This window comes from Netta rufina (genome assembly GCF_964035555.1).
Source record: "Netta rufina genome assembly, chromosome: 10".
NCBI lineage: Eukaryota > Metazoa > Chordata > Aves > Anseriformes > Anatidae > Netta > Netta rufina.
The window spans coordinates 22,580,737-22,603,142 of NC_140133.1; the positions used below are offsets into that span (position 1 = coordinate 22,580,737).

The 22,406-nt window shown below is 54.3% G+C and overlaps 1 protein-coding gene across 1 annotated transcript in view; it reads right to left on the bottom strand.

Annotated features, from left to right (window-relative positions):
* The window catches only part of SRGAP3 (SLIT-ROBO Rho GTPase activating protein 3), a 95,426-nt gene that overhangs the window by 52,549 nt on the left and 20,471 nt on the right, over positions 1-22,406 (bottom strand). The window lies entirely within an intron of this gene.

The following is a 22,406-nucleotide window of genomic DNA, read 5'->3' on the forward strand; positions in this document are numbered from 1 at the left end:
ATAAACCATTTATGGACAATTCCGAGCTCTTTAAATTTGCAAGGATCCCACGTGGAGGAGGTTAAAACTGCTGTGGTGAGGATGTGTTCTTCTTCAACATCCCTTCACATACCAAACAGCGAGCCCCTCCGAGCCTGACAGGTGAGCTCAGAGAGCTGCAGGAACAAGGGCACCCGCAGCAACCTCATTACTGGGTCATTTGGCAAGGGCAGGAACGGGACCGGAGGCTGCAGGCTGCATGAAGGTCACCTAAAAGCAAAAGCTCCTTGGAAATAATGAGCGTGCTGAAAACAAAAAGGTAACTCCAAATTTAATCAGTCACCTGCCGCGGGATCCCCCTGGGCACCCGCACAGAGCCAGCACTGAGGACACGCTGACCTCTTTGGGATTTGCCCCACAGCCTGGCCCACACGCAGCTTGTGGTGCTGCAGGGTTCCTCTGCAGGAGCCGCACAGGGGCACCCGGAGCGCTTCACTGCTGCTTCTGCTACGTGGGGGCAAGGATGCTTTAACACCACGGGGCAATAGTAACCCTGGTTTTGCTACAGACATGGACCACAACGCCCGGAGAAGCTTCCACATTGCAGAAGTCAGGCGTCACGCCTGAAGGCTGGTCCCGTCCCTGGTAGCTGGGACTGCAATTGCTGCTGAAAAACAGCCCAGGCTTTTCAGAAAGGTCTCGTGTACGCAGCACTGCAGCTCTGCTGTCATCAGAAAGCCTGCTCTGAGCGGTGACACCTCACGGCCACCTACGCAGCCGTGGCTTCCTGCAGCCCCCAGCTTTGCAGCCGAGCAGGGACGGGATGCGAGATGGCCAGCTGGCGCTGTCATCCGCAGAGCTCCTCGGAGACGGCTCCCCTGGGGCAGCACGATGGTTGCACGGCGCTGCTCCGCGCCGCCAAGCCCTGGGCAGCGAGCGGTGGCATTCACCGGAGCTCGGGGGGAAAGGGGAGCTGCCTGTGGATTAAGCCTCCTAAACATCTCTGCTACGTTCCTCCAGGATACAAAGGTACCGGTTTCGTAACAAAACATTTTTAAAACCTTCACATTCCCCTGCTGACAAGAGTTTCCTTCCCACACAAGGTCAGTGAAAATTTCATTACATCCCATATGGATTTTACATTCCCACTCCTGCTGGTGCCAACACAGGACTTGCTTTACAGCTCTCTGCTCTGCTGAGCAAGTTTGATATAGATTTTTTTTTTTTTTTAACACAAATTTGGTCTCTAGTTCCCTCGTCATAGAGGATTACAGCCTGAGGTGGTTTCTAGAACAGCTCTTAACAATTGTGGCAATGCACAGAAATACAAAGAATATCAATAATGCTTCTCCAATCTTTTCAGTTTCCAAAATCTCCCTATTTTTTCCCAGATCTGAGCTTCTGCTGCCCATTTGATCTTCGTGTCTGACACAATGTCTCCTCATCTCTGGCAGTGGTCACTCAAGGCAGCTCAGCCACCAGCGACACGCAGCACCTCAGCAAGGCTGCAGCAAGGGTGCTCTTGGTCAGCCGGGCACCAGGAGAGGCACATTTTGACTGTCTTCAGCAGAATTTTTGCCTGTGAGGCACTGCTGTGACATTTCCAAGCTCCCCTGCACAAGTTCACTGGGGCCAGCAGCACCTGAGGACACCGCGGCAGCGAGCGGCCCCCGCAGACCCAGAGCCCATTAGCAGCGACCCCGCAGCCACTGGGCGCCGAGCTGCCACACAGGCAGGTGGAGACGGCCACTCACCCTTAGGACTCATGGTGCATTTTAAACGGAGAAGGGTTGCAATTGAAAACAAAATTAAGGGTTACTGGCATCATTGATGCAGCAGGCAGCAGCAATAACACAGAAAACGACGTTCTTCTGAGCTCCAGAGGGCTCCGTGAGTCAGTCACTCACGAGCGCGGCACCTGACAGAGCCTTCCTCGCTGCTCCCCGCTCCCATAGTTACTGCTCTGCTGCATGCAAGAGGCACCCTCGTTTCAATTAAAATGCACTTGCTCTTAAGTAGGCTTTTCAGAAAATAATGAACAATCCAGGCCGGCAGAAAAGCCTTTTTCCACCCTTCCTGCCTGCTGCCTAGGGAACACGGCGCACTCAGAGGACACCCGTATGTCCTGCCTCGAGGTGGAGCTGGGGCCCAGCCCCGCCGACAGCGCCCGGTGCCCTGCGGCCTCCCTCGGGGCTGGCAGCCAGGCAGGACAGGAGGAGGGCACAACCAGCACCCCGGGTGCCATGATGGGCGCCAGCCCAGCGTGCAGGCCTCACACTGCCTGGCTCGACTCGGCCGACTCACCTCACGGAGAAATGCTTCTCAGGAGAGACCTGAGTAAGACAAGCCCAAAGCACAGGCAGCTGGGCACAGGACAGCTCACGCTCTCTGGAGGCACAGCGAAGGCCACAAGCAGGAGCCGAGGTGCTGGCAGCCCACCGGGTGCTCACCATCACTCAGGGACCGTCCCCTCCACCCCGTGGCTCGCCATGACAGCACCCCTCCTGCCCGTGCCCTGCCTGGCCGTCTAAACGGTGCTAAACATGTCTCAATGACATAGCCCAAGCCCTGCCTGGACTCTGTCTTGGTTCCAAAATGATATTCTTATTTATTTATTTTTAAACCCCACGCTTATGGCTTTCATTGCTAGGACAAAAAAAGGCTCCTTGCCATGACAAGCAAACCTCACTAGAAAAACTCTCCAGCTCTGGCTTTTATCCATCACCATTAGGACGTAAACACAAACACCACAAGTCCACCAGGAGTATAGCTGCCTCACAGTTTGTGTTGTTGAACATGAAATTTGCAGGAACGTTTGCTTTAGGACGAGCTAAAAGCATTTGCCAAAAAGCAGAAAGCAAAGCATGAAGAAAGTCGTGTGGCTGGTCACATTTCCACACCCGTTCGTGTGAAATAATCCCACAGTTCCATACACAATATATGAAACCACAAACAGGGCCAAGTAAGAAGGCCAAAATGAGCTGTTCTCCCAACAAGTGTGCTAGAAAGCCCCCCGAGTTCCCTGAACTCCGCCGAACGACCGGCTCTCCACGTTTGCTGCTTCTTCCCCCAGTTTGTTTGGCTCTGTTTGTAAGAAAGCAATTTGCAGTGTGAGCAGTCCTGCCACTTAAAATGCAGAATCAGAGGCAGCAAAAGCAAGACAAATTATTTCCTCAGCTCTTCTGAAATACAATGGCAGGGATATCGGAGAAAACAAAATTCCTTGGCAAATGAAGGGACAGCAACAACGCTCCGGACAAACGGCAGGACTGCTAATCCAGCCGAGACACGGAACATCTGCACTCAGAAGTCCTGGGGAGCTGGCTTTGCTAACTATTTTCAAATTAATTACCCCACCCCGCACCCACTGACTGCTCGTTACTACCAGGCCACGCACCCGGCCAGGGGAGATGCCAGCAGGGACGGGGTTGTCAGGGGGGACGCAGGGCAGCCCCGCAGCCCTCCCCGAGGACAGGCTGGCAGGGCAGCCAGCGGGACGGGACACGATGGGACGGGACGGGACGGGACGGGACACCCCACCAGGCAGCACAGAGCTCTGGTGTCTTCACACCCAATATTAGCCGGGCAAAACCTCAGCCTCCAAGACTTTCAAATCTCCCCAGGCAGGAGCCTACGGCCCTTGCAGAGCCTGGATGACAGATCCCACGGTCAATCCAAGATTACCAGAAAATCTTATTACGAGAAAAACCTCAGACATCTAAGCTACGGTGGGTTTATAAATGAATGGCAACAGTAAAAATTGCAATCAAAAAAAAAATCCACAACCCAGAAACTTGGAGTTATTCAAAACCTTTCAGAAAACTGAGAGCTGAGTGGGTATGCAGTTGTTGGGTACAAATATAGGAAGGGGAGTGGAAACAGCCCCAAAGTGGAAACAGCCCCAAGAAAGCAATGATTTAAATCAGTACTAGCATGAGATGAGCAGACGGGCCATGAAGAAAGTCAGGTGAGAAATCAAAAAACTGTAGTGTCCTGGGCCAGGCAGCCGGAGGCGTGTGACGCGACGTCGCTGCGCTGAGGATGGCAGCTGATGACACCGTGCTGGGGACATGGAGCTGCTCGTGGCCAGCTGGGCTGGATGTCTGGGTGGCAGCTCCTCGGCGGCCCTACACGCCGGTGGAAGGAGGCGTGGGCTCAGGGGAGCTGTATTTTGACATTGCGATTGTTACAACCCAGTTACAAAACTGAACCCGGCTGAAATCTTGTGCATGACTCGCAACAAAACACTGGGCTAATACAGACAATGGCAAAGAGCTACAGAGAGGAAGCAATCCTTTCTGATGCGGCCTTTGTAACACCAGGCACTGCTCCCACGCTGCCACACGAGGATTTGCAGCTGCTCAGACATCTATCAGGCAGCAGCCGCCGCGATGCCCGCGCGCAGCGGCAGAGCTCAACCAGTGTCAACAGAGAGGTCGGTTGCACAAAGTGGGAGAAAGATCTCCAGGGAAAAGTGTTTTTGTCATCGTTTTCTTGACACAGACCTTCTCCAAAGTGCTCTCTCTGGCTACAGCACACGGGGCTGGCAGCACGACAACGGCTGAGCCCCACTCTTACTGCGGCAGCCCGGGGTGAGGGCAGCTCGCACCAGCAATGGAACCAACTGAACCTGAGGTACTGGTGTTTGACTTCAGACACGGACCTTCAGAAATCCTGGAGCCAGTGTGACTACACCACAGCAAGACCAACCCTCCCATCTTCAGGGAGCGCTGCATTCGGGCTGGAAACTGGCATCCACAGGCGTGCCAATGAAAACAGGCACTTTCTCTAGGTTTTTCAAGGCTCTGGAACAGTGCTGCTTGGGTTGATGCTGACGTGCTGGCCAGTAGATCAGGTTAAATCTCATTTTTTCCTATCCTAGACTGCTCATCTCATCCCTTCCCCAGTGAGGACAATATTGGCAGGATGCACAGAGACAGTGTGATTACACGCGTTCAAATAACATACCTCTGACAACACAGCTGATGCAGTGCTTTACAAAGAACAGAATTCTTTGGGGCTAACTGTGGCCAATTTGAGCATTCAAATGAGAAGTAACATGCTTGTGTGGAGAGGTCAAGATGAATACAGTACGCTCAGTTCCAGGTCATTATTAACGTGTTGCTACTTCCACCGGGTCCGCCCTCAGTTTACTGAAGGTTATTTTCCTTCTTTTTTTTCTTTTTTTTTTTTTTTTTAATCTAACAATGAAACCCCCAGATGAATGCTGCTAGTTTAATGCAACTTTTACCAGTGGTGTCTGTTTTTATTATTCCCTTACTGTGTCCTCATATATTTCATATATTCTCCTGGGCAAGAGAAACTCTGAGTTTCAGAAACTCACAAACACGATGTTGAAATCCTGGCCATGGATGAAACTGTGGCAAAACTCCCACCAACTTCAATGGAGCTAGGATTTCATCCTAGCAAATGCAGTAAATGAGACAACCACATTCTCCAGAAGTTATACTGCAAGTCTCTCCCTCTTCCAGTAACCCCTGGCTCCAATACTTCTTACCTCAAATGCTGATAAAGGCCAGGCTCCTTAACTGGCATCAACCACAATGGAAACAAACACACACCCACAAAATCCAGGGTGGACCTGATGATGTTATGGGTCTTTTCCAACCTAAATGATGCTATGGTTGTAAGCTGATTGGCACCCTACTTTGCCATGTACATCTACTCTAACAATTACTTTCTTCATAAACAGTAAAATCTTGAACAAAAAATCAAAGTAAGTCTGAGTGAAACAACTGCAAGCTAAACAGCAGAATCACTGTTGGTAATTGCACCTTTCCTCATCGCATCTGAGGGCAAACAACCTGATAACGAATAGCAGCGCTTTCTGTTGTCATACCTGTAACACGAAGCTCACAACCTGCCAACCTTTATATCAATCTGTGTATTTGCCCCAGTGTGACAAATTCAGGCAGATCCCGCCAGAGCCTGCTGCCCAAAGAGAGCAGCACGGGCACTGCAGCAGGACCAGCCCCACCAGAGGGTGCCCGCTGGAGTTGTCCCTGGCCGGGGCACTCAAGGTTGTTCTGACCCATACGAGCTCTCTGGTGTCTAGTAAGGAGTGAGCTCCTGGGGGAGATTTTCCTGCTGCTATTTTGTGGAGGAAGTTGAGATATTTTTTTCCTCCCCAGCCATATTTTCTCATGAATATGCCATACATAAGACAGACACGAGAACCCTGGTTCTGGCCACCAAAGCTACTGGCGGGTGTTGCACATGAACGCAGAGCAACAGCCTGTGCTTGGCTTCTTTAGGAATCCAGGGTTAAAAAAAAAAATTGGTCTCATGGGGAGATGAGGTAATAAGAAACACAGAAGGAAACACCCCTGAGTAAGGCTTAGGGCATTTGCAAAGGGCAGAACAAGGGAAATTCCAACCAAGGCAACCTTGGTGATGGACTCACCAAGCGGAGAAACACCACTCCCTCCTCCACAGCGGCTGAGCAACTTTCATCTGCAGAAAAGTGAACAAAAAAAAAAAAAGCAATAATCCCCCCAGACGTGAACTGCTACCGGCATGTGCTGGCAGGTCACCTCACCTTCCAGAACTGCTTTATGTTCGGCAGGAGTTATCATACCTGAATAGTCCTGTCTGTTCTGGAGACCACTTGCTGGCTCAGAAATGCCATAAGAAGGCATTTCTCACTGTTTATCTACTAAGCAAAGTTTCTAATGAGGAAAGTTTCTAATTTGAGTAAGGTAGTAACTCAGAATTTATCTGAAATAAAACAGACCTGTTACAAAGTCCACAAATGAGCATCATATCGCAAGTTTTGGACAGGCTTATGAAGCAAAACCAATCCTACACAGGGAAAAGCAGGTAAAAAAATTGCAGTGGAAGAAGCCTGAAAGTTAAAGCTCGTGAGGGTCGGTAGCCTGTACTGAAACTGAGAGTCACAGCAGGGCAGCACAAGCCAGGAGGGAAGCCTGGGGCCAGCAGCACGGTCCCCGCCATGCAGCGGTGCTGCAGCCGACGCGACCTGCCCATCCTTCAGGGGTTGGACCCAAGGATCTCTGGAGGGCCCTTCCAAGCCCTACAGTTGTGTGACTCTGTCCTCGCCCCGCGGGGCCTCCTGGCAGGGTTGGTCTCGCCAGGCCGAGCACGCTCCTTCCCCAGGAGGTCCCATTGTCGGCAGGCCCCCGCCGCAGGGCCCCGCCAGCGCCAGGCTCGGCGTCGGGCAGCTGCTCGGATGCCACGGACAAAAGCAGGGTTTCTCTGGCAACGGGGCGCGATGAAGGCTGCCAGGAACCTCCTCCTGCCCCGGCTGCCTCTGCACAGTGGGACCAAGCTGAGGGGCTCAGCGCCCATGGGGTGGCAGGAGCAGGCCTGGGCCTGGCCGCGGAGCGGAGCAGCAGTGGCATTGGGCCTCCTCTGGCCTGCACCGCACCTCTGCAGCCCAGAGCTGAGACAGGTTGCTTGCAAAAAAACTCAGAAATGCATTAAAAAAAAAAGAAGATACCTACAATGTTATTTTTAAACACCATAAAATAGAATCGCCTCTAAGGCTCAGAGATCAACAAGAACTGCGGCATTTACTGCCCTGAACAATACACACAAAGAACACAGGTGATTTTGAAGGAAACCTAGTGCCTGAGAAGATGCTGAACTCTCTGTCCAGGAGAACAATGTCTTCAGCTGATCTCCAAAATGGACAGTCTAGGAGAGCTGTTCCTGTAACATATGTTTCACCCCACTGATTCGTGACAAGTGAGAAAATATGCTTGGCAACAAAACCCATTATTTTCCTCACAACTGGGATTAGACCCAATAGTTTATTGCAAATATAATATGGCAAGTTGGACTCAAAGGAGAATCCAGTTCTTCTACAAATATGGAATACACTGCAAGGGCTACTTGACTCCAAGCTTCTTTTATTTTCTCCTCCAGACTGAGCACGTTTTTCTTTCACTAAACACCCAACCCTCTTCCAGCAGAACTGCCTCTTATGTATTTTCTAGCACTTTGCCATCCTGTTTTTCAACCATATGCACCGTTCCCCTCGGCAGAGCCCTTGCATACATGTACACCATCCAACACAGCGCTGGGCCTGGTTCAGAATTAAAATGCCAGTGGGGCCACTGGAGCTACACAGACGGGAGCACCTGGAGCAAAGCACTGCCCGCGGAGCACCCCTGGTGGCAGAGGTGCTTGAGAGACCCAGGGAAGGAGCAGAGCAAATGGCTCACGGCGAGTAACCATGTCTCCCTCCTCACACGTGCTGCTATTGGCAATCCTGTCCAGAAGCAGACAAGGTATTTGGCTCTTAGCAACACAGAGACAAGCCTTTAATCCAAAGCTGGAAGTTTCAGATTTCAGAAAATAATTAAAAAATAGGGAAGAAAAACACTGCTCAAGTCCAAACCCTGATCCTATAGCATTGGCTTTCTTTCATTCAACTTTTTTCGTGCATTTTTTTAACCCCCAGTTTAGCCGGGTGCGGCAGGAGACAGGCCGGGGGGCTCCATCACACCACACCACACCACACCGCCGGGCTGGGCCTTCTTGCCCACGTGGGCTCTTAGGGCACCATGTGCTGGGCTCTGAGGTAACCTCCTGGCTTGTAACTGCTGAAAAAGGAAGTGAAAACATGTGAAACTAGATCTTAAATTGAGTAGTTTCCTCCTCAGAAGAAACTCCCTGCCCTGCAGGCCCCGCAGGGCGCGGGGAGGCCGGGAGCAGCGTGTCCCCAGCCCAGGCCGCAGCCACGAGGAGCACCATGAGGAGTGCCCTGGGCCACGGCTTCCCAGCATAAGAAACATGACTGTGGCTCTCCAGCTGCTGCTCACGGGCCGTCTTCCTCCCCATTCTCTGCAGTTACCTGCCGGGTTTGTTTCTAATGAGACTCCCCTGCAAAGCTAACGCCTCCGCAGAAAACCCAGCGGATAAATAAACCAGCTCAGCTCTTTCCCACCGGCCACACTTCCTGGAGCAGCAGCCCTGCTGACAGATGCACACAGACATCAGTGTACAAGCGTGCGTAGCACGGCCTGCTCTTTGGAGTCTTATTTTCATGAGATGTGTTTGCTCCTCCATCCCAGTACAGACAGGTCCTGCACACCCACACGCAACCACTGGTCAGAAGGGTGCAGGGAGACGTTTGTGCCTTCCCCGACCGAGACGCCAATGCCTCTGCACTGGGGCAGCAAGCAGCAGCCTTCTGCAAAGCGACACAAGCCCAAGGTCTGCCTGAGCAACCTTCCAGCCCGCGGGCAGCGGCACCGTAACAGGGAATGCCACATGCAGAGAAAGCCCTGCCAGCCATGGCAGCCTTCTCTTCCTATCCCCTCCTCTCCAGCCTGCAGAAACTAGACCAGGCATCCTGAGAGACCAGAGCTGCAATCAGCACAGCGATCCAGAGAAATAGTCGGAGCCGAGGAAGCTCCAGAGCAGTTGCCTGCAGCCACCTCACTTCCCACTCCCCTCCAGGCCACGGGCTCTGCGCCTAACAGCACGCGAGCCAAGGCCATCTGCAGGCATGCAGGACGCCAGACAGGAGTGCTCTACGCCAAAGAAAAGTTGGTGGGAACAGATCTGGGGCAAAAAGTGATTTATTTTGTAAAAGCCACCTGTGATTGTCACTGTTCCTACAGACAAAGCGGCATCACGCTGCTTTGGCAGACACAGCTTCCAGGAAACTGCGTTCGTTTCTTTCTGGTTAAAAGAAACTTCACGTTCGCCTTATCTTACGAAAAACATCTCTTTCTCATCATTGTTTCTTCCTTCAAAGAATTTCAGAGCAGTTTGCACTAGCACGTCTACTAGCCTTCTTTATAGGTCAGAAAGGAAATACGCACAACAAATGATGAACAAAGAGAAATCTATTTTTTTACATACAAGCTCAAGTGACAAGGGAATGGCAGTGAGCCGCAGGGCTGTTCCTGGCCTCCTGCTCAGAAGCATATTTAACACCGCCTTGCCTGTAACACCTTCTTGCAACTAACACCAGTGCCCCAGTACAACTGTGTCCTTCCTGCTTCAGAGATGCACCTCGTTAGTCAGCCTCCTAACGAACACTCCCCCGCACGCAGCAGATGCGTTGCAGTGTCTGTGTTCTGCAACGGTAGTGTTAGAAAGACAAATGCCAGCCCCGATTTATGGCATTGCTTCAGGAAGGAGAGGTTTGGCTGAGCTTGCTGCAAAGGCTGCCAGCAAGAGAGGATCCTGGAGGAAAAAAAAATAAAATCATCCTTTTCCTGCTTTGTACGTGCAAAAAGCATCACATTTGGTCTGCAGCCACTGGCAGCCTCAAACCAAAGCACTCCTACCAGAGCACACAAAAACTGCTGGCTTGAAGAAAGCTTTGTAAAATAATTTTTTTAAAAGGGGAGTTTGGGGTCAGGGCTGGGCAAGTCCTCGTCACTCCAGGTGTCTCTGACAAGGCAGAGCTGAAGTGAGAGTTGAAGCTCTGCACTTTCCCTTCCATAAAGCCCCTGTCAGGACCTAAATACCATTATGATTTTATGAATTAAAGTACTAACAGGAGACAACTGACAGCAGAACGTGTCCAGAACACTATCACTGGGGATGTAGGAACAGTCCTAAAAAACCACGGTTTTGCTCAAAACAGGGTGCTGGGACAGTCACAGCACACCCAGGGTCGCACTGTTCTGACAGGCCTTTACCCACCGAGCGGCCTTGTCGGAGCCCCTGGAGATGCCCCAGCACACTGCTCCCACGTAGCAGGAGGGAAGAAATCCTCAGGTACAACAGGACTCCAGCAGCCTCTCCTCCCCAGCGGGGAGGGCTCTGTGCCCCTACCAACGCCACCAATGCTGGCACAGGCTGGTGGCGTTCAGCCCCTCCGCAGCCGGGGAGAGGCTCTGCGCAGCACCGCCCGGCCCATGTGCAGAACAAAGGCAGAGCCGGGCAGCTCCCAGACAGCTCCCTGGAACACGGATCAAAGCTGAGGTGGCGACAATGGAGGCTTGAAGTCATTAAGCTGGTCAAGCACTTGAACCAGTCAAACCTCTCCCACGGAGAAGGACCACAGCCGAGGATCTCACAGGCTGCTGCTCACAGCCCGCTCTGCTTGCGAGCCACGTACGCGGCAGCGCTTGCTCGGCCGGCGGGGAGGTGGCGTTTGGCAGGGGCTGCTGCAGGCTGCACCTGCAGAAGCCACCGACTGCTTGCTTTCCTCACACACCATCAGCTGCAAGCAGACTTGCTCGCGCTGGAAAGGCACTGTGCAGCAGAAATGCAGGACAAGCTTTGGGTGAAGCAAAGCAGCCCGTTTTCTTCCATCAGCATGCAGCGCTCCCAAATGCACGCAACTTCTCCCTGCTTGGAAAGCCTGCTTTCCTTGGACAGCAACTGGGAAAAAAAATAGTATTAATATTAATAGCCTCAGGACCAAAACTTTCCACGGATCAGGACTGTCTGACAACAAATGTGATGGTGTGTTGCAATTATGTTTGATTTAAAAACAGAAACAGAATTTCAAATTTCCAAATGAATTCAAGCATAGACAAAAAAACACCCAGATAAATCCATAAGCAAAACTGGTCCTCAAGTGAACGGACTGCAGATTTTTCCGTGGGGCGTCAGCAGCTCTCACATACTGAGCGCCTAAATGCCAGCCCCTAATGAATTCAATGCGCTGATGACTGCACTGTTTTCTAAAGAACTTGGCAAGATGTTCAGCATTATTAGAGAAGAGAGGAAAAACATAAAGCAGAATTTAGTCATTTTATACCTTTTCTTCCAATAACTGAAGAAACACCCATGCTGTGTCAAGGTAACTGCAGACATTTCCATCGGAAGATGAGGCAGGAGGGCCTGATGCCAAGAGGAGCCAGCTCCACAAACCTGGCTCCAAACTTCCCACCAGAAGCACTCAGGGATCAGAGCTGTTTTGAGAGACATCGGCGGCATCCTGCAGTTTTCGTTAGTCCCTCAGGAGAGGCTTTTGCTGTCCTCCCCCAGCAGGGAGTCACTCCTCAGAGCGCCATCCCGGCGAGCTCAGTCCCACCTACGAACTGGGGCAGAGCAGCAAACCCCTGCTTCATGGCCCGGCTGCCGCCAGCTCTCAGAGGTCCAGTTTTCAGTCTGTACAATATCGAGTTCACCTTCGCCATAGAGAAGTTTTCTTTGACTTCAGTCTCCAACAAGCCTTGGCCTAAACTGTGAGCTGTCCAGAAAAGCCAGCCGTATGACAGCCTCCCTCCTGTAGTCAGTAATTCTTTCTGGAGAGTAATTTTCCTTCTCTCTTCACAATAATTGCCTTGTCAGTCAGAACTGACCCAGGATCTTGCAGCAGCCTCCTGCACACACAGCACACCTCCAACCACAGCGGGCGGTCATGCAGCCAGCAGCAGAGGAGTCGTGCATGTGCAGCTGTGCGTGTCCTCGCGGGTGTGCACGTCCTGCTGGGGGCAGCCAGAAGCCCAGACGTCCGACCCCTGCGGAGCACGCAGAGCAGAATGGAGCTGAAGCACAGGCACTGAATGGGTCGGTCAGGACAGGGCTCACAACGCCCCGCCGGGAGCAGGGCCGGCAGCACGTTGGGAACATGGTGGGGAAGGGCGAAGGGGGACACAGCAGGGAGCAGCCAGCAGCCAGGCCCCCTCCTCCAGAGGAGAAGGGATGCCAGCGGTGCTCTGGGTTCAAAACACACAACGCCCGCGGCAGCGGATGAAGCCAGCAATATCCATTTAAAGCCATGAGTCTTTACTCTTGCAGAGAAAGGTGCCACCTCGGTGCGTAACACCTCTGTACACCCCGTAACACCTCCTTGCCCAGTGGGATCGATGCCCTGCCGTCATTCCCTGCACAACCTGGGCACTGCAAGCCCTGGGGCCACTGGCAGGGGCCGAGGCTTTGGGCAGCAGCAGTGTTACTCCAGGAGTAGCCCAGGATTGCTGAAGGTGGGGCCTGGCCCAAAAGGACTACAGCAAGAGGATGTTTAAACAGATCTTAGAATACAGCTACTTCTTACAGCAGCCCCTGAGCTATACGGGACATACAGTAGTGCCAATGCAACCGTTTAAATGGGACCAGACAAAAGCACAGAGGAACCCAGCGAGGAGTCAAAGCCAGCGCTCACACAGCAGCTCCGGGATCCGCCAGGACACGCGGGCTGCTCACGCCGCGGGATGGCCGGGAGGCACCGTGACAGCCCTGGATCGTGGTGGGAGGGGACCCAGGGCTGGGGAGGCTGCGGCCAGAAACATCTGCAGCAGAGGAGAAGCTGTGTGCGCTGCGATTCTTCACCAGAGCATCACCCTTACCCCGCTATTGGCACGGGGCCGGCCTCCTCAGACCCAGCCTGGGTAACTCCTGAGGCTGCCCCCATTCGGAGTAGGGTCTGGTTTATTTCACTGCATTCCACAGAAAACTAAAAAATTAACCTGAATCGGATCTTCTCCCTTCCTCTCTGCAGGAAGAGAAACGTGCACACGCAGAGCCCCTTCGGCAGGTCGTCACCCACGGCCCCGGGGGGGATGCTGGAGCTGCGGCTGACCCTCACTTCCAAGCTGTGGTTTACCACGAGCTGCTGCCGAGACCAGACAAGCTCTGGGGGCTAAATCTAGGCAGCCAAAGCACATACTTCACCAAACTTGGAGGAGTTGTGGACTCAAATGAGGGCGTAAAGGCCTTACAGAGGGATCTGGACAGGTTGGAGAGCTGGGCGATCACCAACCGCATGAAGTTCAATAAGAGCAAGTGCCGGTCCTGCACCTGGGACGGGGAAACCCTGGCTGCATGTACAGACTGGGCGATGAGACGCTGGAGAGCAGCCTGGAAGAGAGGGATCTGGGGGTCGTGGTAGACAGCAAGTTGAATATGAGCCAGCAGTGTGCCCTGGCAGCCAGGAGGGCCAACCGTGTCCTGGGGTGCATCAAGCACGGCATCGCTAGTAGGTCAAGGGAGGTGATTGTCCCGCTCTACTCTGCGCTGGTGCGGCCTCACCTCGAGTACTGTGTGCAGTTCTGGGCACCACAGTATAAAAAGGACATGAAACTGTTGGAAAGTGTCCAGAGGAGGGCTACGAAGATGGTGAAAGGCCTGGAGGGGAAGACGTACGAGGAACGGCTGAGGTCACTGGGCCTGTTCAGCCTGGAGAAGAGGAGACTGAGGGGAGACCTCATCACAGTCTACAACTTCCTCGTAAGGGGGTGTCGAGAGGCAGGAGACCTTTTCTCCATTAACACCAGTGACAGGACCTGCGGGAACGGGGTTAAGCTGAGGCAGGGGAAATTTAGGCTGGACGTCAGGAGGGGGTTCTTCACAGAGAGGGTGGTTGCACACTGGAACAGGCTCCCCAGGGAAGTGGTCACTGCACCGAGCCTGTCTGAATTTAAGAAGAGATTGGACTGTGCACTTAGTCACATGGTCTGAACTTTTGGGTAGACCTGTGCGGTGTCAAGAGTTGGACTTGATGATCCTTAAGGGTCCCTTCCAGCTCAGGATATTCTATGATTCTATGATTCTATGATTCTATACTTTCAAGTTTTCTCCTGCTTTGTAAGGAGACCAGCCAGCAGGAGGATTAGTCTGGTACCTCGCAGAGCACAGCCACAGCTCACACAAATGTAAAATGTAAAAAGGAGCACAAGGACCTCAGACCCTGACACCAAGCCCAGGAGATGAATGTGGGAGCTCGGCAAAGAACAGGACTTGCAGATTATGTTTTATAATTATTTTTTAAAGCAAGCAGGAGCAAGAACATACCATCTCCCTGAACGCAGAGATAAGCAGTGTTTAGGAAACGGGTCTGCTGTTACACGGCCAGCAGAGTTCAGGTGAGCACGGACAGCAAAGACCAAGCCCCACTGCCTGGGGACAGGCTGCCACAGCTGGGTCACACCTTGACACGCCAGCACGCTGAGCAAGTGCCCTGCTGCTGCCAGCCACGAGACTGCCCCGTTCCAAGCACCCCCTCACCTCCCCTGCGTGGCTTGGACACGTCCTTCCTTTATTTAACCATCCCCGTAACCACCCACTGCCTCCACCTTTCCTTTCCTTCTTCTCCTAGGGACAGCAGTGAGGACACAGCACAAGAGCTGTGAAGGAGAACAGCATCCCCTGGCAGCGAGGGGCACTGCGCTGAGCAGCTGCAGGGCACACCGTGGGCAGCCCCAGTACCTCTGTGACCTACAGCCCAGTTCCCCACAGGCTGAACTGCCTGCATCTGCCTCCACTTTTGTCTGACCGTGAGCGACACAGGGGACGTAAATCTCATTTACTCCCCGTGCACTTTGTTGTCTGGGCTACGCTGCCCCGCACTGATTGCACTGAGGTACCGGGGGCTGCGATTTATGGGACTGGGGATGGAACGAGCCCAAGGAAGCACTTAGCAATGCGAGACGTGGCTCCTGGTTTGGCTTGTCTTGGTTTCCAACGAGCCGAACTGCCACCAGCCCACAGACACCACCCCGGGGAAGCAGCCAGCTCCGAGCCCCCATCCCGTGGACCCTCCTGAGCATCCCCTGCCTCTCCTCAGAGGCCCCGTCCCGCAGCGCCCCGCAGCCAGCTGTAAGCGTGCTGATGTAGTGACTACACAGCACCTGAACAGAACGCACATCTGCACACACAAAAGGAAATAAACGCAACAGAGGAGGCGAGGCAAACACTGCCCGGACTGGGTTAGGCCGATCCCTCACTAAACACAGCCAGGAGGAGACATCCAGCAGCACGAATGCTTGATTCGGATCTGGCCTAAGCTACAGGAAAACATTTCTCTGACCACCTTGGAAAAACTGGTGGAGTTTACAAAGGGGCAGAGAAGGAGTCAGAGCAGGTCCGGCTGAAACGTTCAGAAGAGAATTGCAAAGCCCTTCACAAAGAACAGTCCCAGCTCTGTGCTGGGCTAGGGGCATGCAGCAGCCACCCACAGCTTTTCAGCACGCAGGTTGCTGTGCTGCTCTGCAAGTCTGACAAAAGAAACAGAGCCAAAACCAGACCCGTCAGCTTTCAGAGGACACGAGCAGCTCGGTTTGCTGGACAGGAGGCAGGCCAGGTTACGAAGTCAGGCGCTTTCCCGGGTGAGGGATGCAGGAACGGGAGCGTGAAGGGGAGGTGGAAAGCCGAACGGCCGGCAGCTGGCTGCTGCACCGCTGCCTTTGCTTGGTAGGAACACAAGAAAGAAGCAAGACATCCATAAGAGCCGGTTAAAGCGTTAGAAAGAAGGAGCCAAAGAGCCCAGTTGTTGTGTTTGCTCAAGATTTAAGAAGAACAAAAGGAAGTGCCACGAAAGCAGATGGCGTGCCTTTCCCTGGGGAGAAGGGCGTTCTGCGCAGGGCTCGGGGGTGCAGCAGCTCTGAGGCCCCTTCCCGGCTGAGAAACCAGCGCATTCAGCCCAGGGGCATTGTCCCTGCCAGCTCGGATGGAGGAAGCCTTTCAGGCGCTGAATGCCCCCGCTGACGTCACCAGAACTCTCTGCTTTGGGCTATTAAAATGCAAAAGAGAGTCTATTTAAACTTGGAGAAAGAAAGGGAGCTGTACAAGAATGTGAATCGCACCCCGAGCCACCGAAAGGGAATGAAGAAGAAGATCATTAAGTGGTTCATTCCAGCACCTCGCGCCCCTTACTCCAGGCAGGGAAAGCTGCACAGCTGCAGGGGCAGAGGCTGCTGCAGCCACCGCGGGTACCTGCGGGCAGGGCGCTGCCAGCCCTCGGCAGAGCACCCCCAGCACAGCCCCAGCTCTGTGCGGGTCACCCCGCGGCAGCCGAGGGGTCTGGGCGGCCACAAACCCACCGCAAGGAGCCTCGTGCAGGCAGGTGCCTTGCCCCTCTGTGTCTGTACACGAGTAAGGTGCAATCATTCCTTGCAGAACTTTTCGTCTAGCATCTCAAAGCAACTTGCAAACTGCAGCACTGCAAACCTCACCCAGCCTCTGAGGAGGAGGAAGGGATTGCTAGGCCAATTTTACAGATCAGGAATAAATTGTTTCCTCACTCTTCGCCGTTCCTGCCCCCGGCTGTGCCATTCTGCCGTGCAAATGCGCTCGTGCTTTGCGCCAAGGCCAAACGGCTCACAGCCTGGGAAGGCCGCAGAAAATGACAAGTAAAAACAAAGTGCAGAACAGCAGTCTCCAGTTCGGGAGCACGAAGAACTCGGCGTGTCTGACAACAGCCGCTGCCCAAGGCTGGGGGCACGGGGAAGCTGCCAAGGTGGGGACGGCCGGGCCATCGAGCAGAGCCGCTGCCTGTGCGCCCTGCATGGGCAAGGGGATCAGAGCATCCTCCCTGTGAAACCTCCGAGCAAAGCGCTGAGCAGGAAGGCTTGTAAGGCACACGCGCTGGAAATGCAAGAAACGGGCACATCTTTCGGGAAGAGCATTAAAGCAAATGGCCAGGCAGTGCAACTGCTGAGCACCGACCCCACGGAGGGGAAGCCAGGCGGCACGGAGTGACCCCTGCAGATGATCGTGCCCCCGCTCCAAAACGTCCTGTGCACCACCAGGGGCTGAGGGTACCTCACTTGGAGCATGTCCTAACCACCTAGAAAGGCTCCATGTCCTCCTGGTGAATTATCCCCACCGTGTGATTCCAGCAGAACCCGCATCGCACACTGCCTGCTGCCGGGATCTGCCCCTCGACCTCCCTGCGGCACACGCGACCACGCGCAGTCATCTGGGGAACCGACGGTGCCTCCTCCTCCTCCTCCTCCTCCTCCTCCTGCTGCTGCCTCAGCCAGACGTCAGGCCGAGGCTGACACTGCTCTGCACTCCTCCTCCTTTCCTGGAAAAAGCCTCACGTTGGAAGAAGTAAGAGAAACCCATGCCATGGCCAATAAAAGAACACTGTCCGCAGGCCCAGCCAGCTTGGAAACTGCAGGAAGGAAGCAGGAAGATAAGGAGGAATTCCATCCTCGGTGCCTTTCTGTGAGAGGAGGGAGCCGGCACAGCCCTTCCCTAGCACCTGCACGGTCAGCTTCAGCTGAATGGAACAGCTGAGAAAAACTCCCTGAGATATCGGACACACTGCGGTACTGCAGGACTGCGCGGACATTCAGAAGGCAAAGAGTGTGCACGGAGAAACCACGAGGTGCAGAGCCTCTCTAAAGGGCTTTCCATGCCAGACAGGATCCCAAACACACACTGCACTGTTCCATGACGAGTTCATCATCCACCACAGACCTTGAGTACATTTCAGGCTGCAGACAGCTCAGCTGGAGGCTAACAATATGCCCTGCACTGGGATCACTGGCTTGTGCAGCTGCCGCCCACAAAGCAGAGGGAGAATCACCCTCAGCGCTTCGTTTCTGTACGAGCCTTCAGCTCCTGTGGCACGGAGCGATCCCGTTACTTCCTTCCCCCAGGAAGATCAGCATAAAGCATATTGCCTCCTCTCACCATCTTCCCCAGCATCCCAGGCTTTATTTATTAGTGGGCACAGAACCAGCTGGAGATGGATAAACAATACGAATGAAAACACAGAAATATCCTGTCGGTACAGAGCTCTTCCTCCTCCCAGACAATGCATCCTCGAGAGCAAGCAGAGGAGGGGCCGGCACCGACTGCAGCAGGGCAGGCGCCTCCACACCCAGCCCAGCTCAGCTCCTGCTGGCCCCAGCGCCAGGTCAGCCTCGTGCTGCGCTTGTCTTTGCCAGCGGGATGGCACGGGTGCACACTGTACTTTTGTCCCCAGACCACACTGGTTCTTCTGTGCTCACCCTTCACCCATTTCCTTCTCCTGGCACCGCCTCACTGTGCAGAGACCCCCGAGCTACTGCAAGGCATGGGCACGCTCCCGCGGACCCCTCCCTGGGCCAGCAGCGAAAGGAAAGCATTAAATTCCCACCCAGAAAATACCAAAGGGCACTAAAATACCAAAGGGCACTAAAGCTCCAAAGGTAATAGGGCAGCTGACGAGAGGCAGAGAGGCAGCAGGCAAATGCAGGCGATGTGCACCAAGACGCGTGGCTTTCCCCGAAGGACCACGGACCAAGGCGTGCTCCCAGCAGCTACAGCTCTGGCTAAGGTCAGCTGGCTCTGCAGGTGTCTGCCACCCCTAGAAAATAATCCCACAAATATTTTACTGCATCCACTTGGTATGCACATAGCCAGAAGGTCTGCAGTGCTGTCTCTGGAGGGCTCTCCTGCCATGCTGTCCTTTCATCGCACTTGCAAGGAAGACAAGGTTTGGATGTAAGCATTCCTTCTGCTGAAGCACTGCAGAAAAACAGCAAATACCTTCCTTCTTTTCCGCTCACACTCAGATGTGCAGAATTCTCAGGTTCTCTGAATTCACATCCCTTCATGCAAAGCAAAAAATACGGGGCTTTTGGGCTGACTGAGGTACAAATCAAATAACATTGCCTTTAAAGAGGAAAAAAAAAAGAATGTGCCATCCTAGCAGGGTGAAGCAAATAAAGATTTCAGTTTGATTCTTTGCACACTAACCACCTGGAAGCAGATCTGACCTTCGTTCAAACACCCTGCCCAGTGCCAGCCCGAACTCCCACTGCCTGACCCCCCCTGGGAGCTGGCACCCACCCGAGCCGTGCCGGGCAGCGCGGGGCCAGCCCCGCAGCACAGCCCGCAGCAGTCCCTGCCCTTCAGCTTCCTGCAGCCTTGTTTGAACCCCGGGCCGCACACAGCTGACAGCACTGCTGCCAGAGCTCCCTCCTTGTACCTCAGGCTGCGAAACTGCACCTTGCAGCTAAAACACACGAGAGAAAAAGCAAGCCCAGGAGCTCCCGTGTTAGTCATTTGCAGCTGCTTTGTGTGAGCTGCGGGCTGTCAGCAGAGCGGCTGGCACACAGATGCCGTTCGGCCTCGGCTCGTGCAGCCCCACAGGCCACGGGGCCTGGCAGTCAGCAAGGAGCCCCGCGCGCTGCGTGCGGTGTAGCTGCTGTCTGCTTTTTATAAATTCCTCCCGAAGCAGATTGCTAATTGCTCCTGATTTCTGCTCTTCTAAAATAAGCTCAGACTGCAATCTGCATAGATGCTGCAGGAGGACTGATGAACTGCCCGCCCACCTGGAGCTCCAGCAAGGCGCAGCACGCGGGCACGGCTCCTGCCGCACACCGGGGCCAGCCCCACACGGACACCTCGCAGCGCGGTGCGGCCCCGCGTCCACAGGAACCTCGAGCACCCAGCGAGGTCAGGGAGCACGGGGAGGAACCCCACGCTGATGCCAAATTGGCTGCGCCCTGCATGCGGCACAACACCCCTGGCTTGTGTCAGCTGGTGTTGTGGGGGCTCTGAGCACCCATGGCTCTGCTGCCGCCCCGTCCCACGCCCCAAGCAGCGCCCCTGGTCCCTGTGATGTGCTGGCAGGCTGCAGGGGCACACGGGCACTGCTCTCTGCAAAGCCACGGGTTTTATGGAGGGTAGAGCAGTGCTGGAAGTGAAGACTAGAAGGACGCGCAGGAACCCGCATCGCCGAGAGCAGGCTGGGGCAGCACGGGGAGGCTCGGCGGTGGCACGGCCCCGCAGGGAAAGCGAGCAGCGTGCCGCGGGGCTGAGCCTCGTGCTGCAGGTTGCAGCTGCAGACGGTGGCACCGAGCAGCAGGCGTGGTTATGGACACAAACCTCGCTGCAAACAAACCCCTCACACAGCACATCTCATGCCTGTATCGCCAGATACTCTTCCATAGCAAAAGCAGATCAAAACACAGTTTTCCCTTTATCTTCCTGAATTGTCAGCTGTGACTGTGACAACCTCAACGCACACCCACCACTTAGCACGAAGGCACACTGCTCCAAAATCCCTGCCAGCCATCTCCGCTTCCAAACACAGGAACACCAATTCCTCCATTTACCTCCCTGCAGGAGGACTGAGCTGGTTTCCAGCCATTAAACGCCACATCCTCCCATCGAACAGAAACCTACCACCACATCAGGCCAGGAGAAACCCACGCGTGAAGTCGGGAAGCCCCTCATCGCCAAGTTACCTGCCTCACACAACACACACGTGGCCACACCTGCACACTGCTCCTTCAGCGAGAGCGACTGCAGAGGTAGCCGCCCGAACGCCTTCCTTATGAGCACACAGCACGTGCACAGGCAGCACAAGGGTGGCTGTACGTGTGGCTGAGGTGACCGACACACTGGACTCGGGCACTCAGCAGGGCAGTGCCATGGCCAGGAGGTGTGGGCACACCTGGGCTGGGTGCCCTGCCCGCCTGCCCGGGCACTGAGACAAGGCAGCCCTGCCGTCAGCACTTACATAGGCCAGTGAAAGCTCAACAAAGAAAGAATAAGCGATGCAGATGCTTTCACCGCAAAGAAAAGCCCTGAAGTTACTCAGGGGTAACAAAAAGGCAAGTGCTTCCCCTGGACAAGTTCTTAGAAATTCCAGCACCGGGCACACAAGGGAGCACCACGCTCTCCAGGCACGCATCAGCCGCGCTCACCACACCACTGCCCTCCCCAGAGCGATCTCCCCAGCAGACCACTTAGCCTTAAACCACTGCTGCCACAATCCTGGCAAGTATCAGCGCGTCTGTAGCTGCTGGGACCCTACGCGTTACTGTTTTTAAGACCAGGCAACGCTTTCAGAAAACAAGCCCACATTTCGGCATTCATGTGCCTCCCCAGCCAGCTACAGCAGGAAATCTGAGCTGTCCCCAAAGGCAGCGCTCCAACCTCCGAGACAGCTGCAAAACACATCACAGCAGTACCATGCCTTATCCCCAGCCTCCAGCTTCCCTGATGAGTTGTTTCAGGAGAGCAGACAGCTCTCTTCCTTTCTCCCCCGCTCCTTCTTGGTGCGAGCACAAATTCCAAGCCTTGAGGATTAGTCAAAATATTCCCATTTATCTAAGGCTCGCTGTACTTCCTCGCTTTGCTCCGTGCTTTACTTTGAAGATTGCTTTCAGGGATCTCCCAGTCCTCTCCCCAGCTTCAGGACTCTTTTTATTATTTATTTTTCACGGCTTCTGCTCCCTTTCCATGTGCACGTTTCCCATCACTGCTGTGCTGGCCGCAGGGCACCGCGCTGGCCACGTGCCCGGGGAGCAGAGGCGAGCTCTGAGATGCGTTTCTCACAGCAGCCCTGCAGCAGAGGCCAGCGATGGCAATGCTCCATCCCGCAACCTTTGCTCGCACGGGCAGCCCCGGGGCGCTCAGGGCAGTGCAATGCAAAGGGTCAATACCAGACCCGGTCCCTGGCTCTGCCCCGCTGAGCCCACGGGTCAGCCCTCCCAGCTCCCTCCCCAGCACCCCGTTTGGCACCCCGCTCCCCCCTGCCTTCTCCTCGGTTTCCCAACGCCCAGCTCTTCTGTTGCAAGCACTGCTGCTCCAGCACATGGGTCAAGCTGAGCAAACAGCGTTTGCTGGAATCCAGCACAGGCTTCTCTGACATCTATCCCACTTACCTCATCTATTTGTCAGGAATAATTAAAAGACTCCAAATTCCTTTTTATTTATTCAGATTAGACTTCCAGTTCCAAACACGTTATCTTTCCTGCGCTAGCTGGTTGTTGTTCTGAAGGATCAGCCACAACATTACCCAT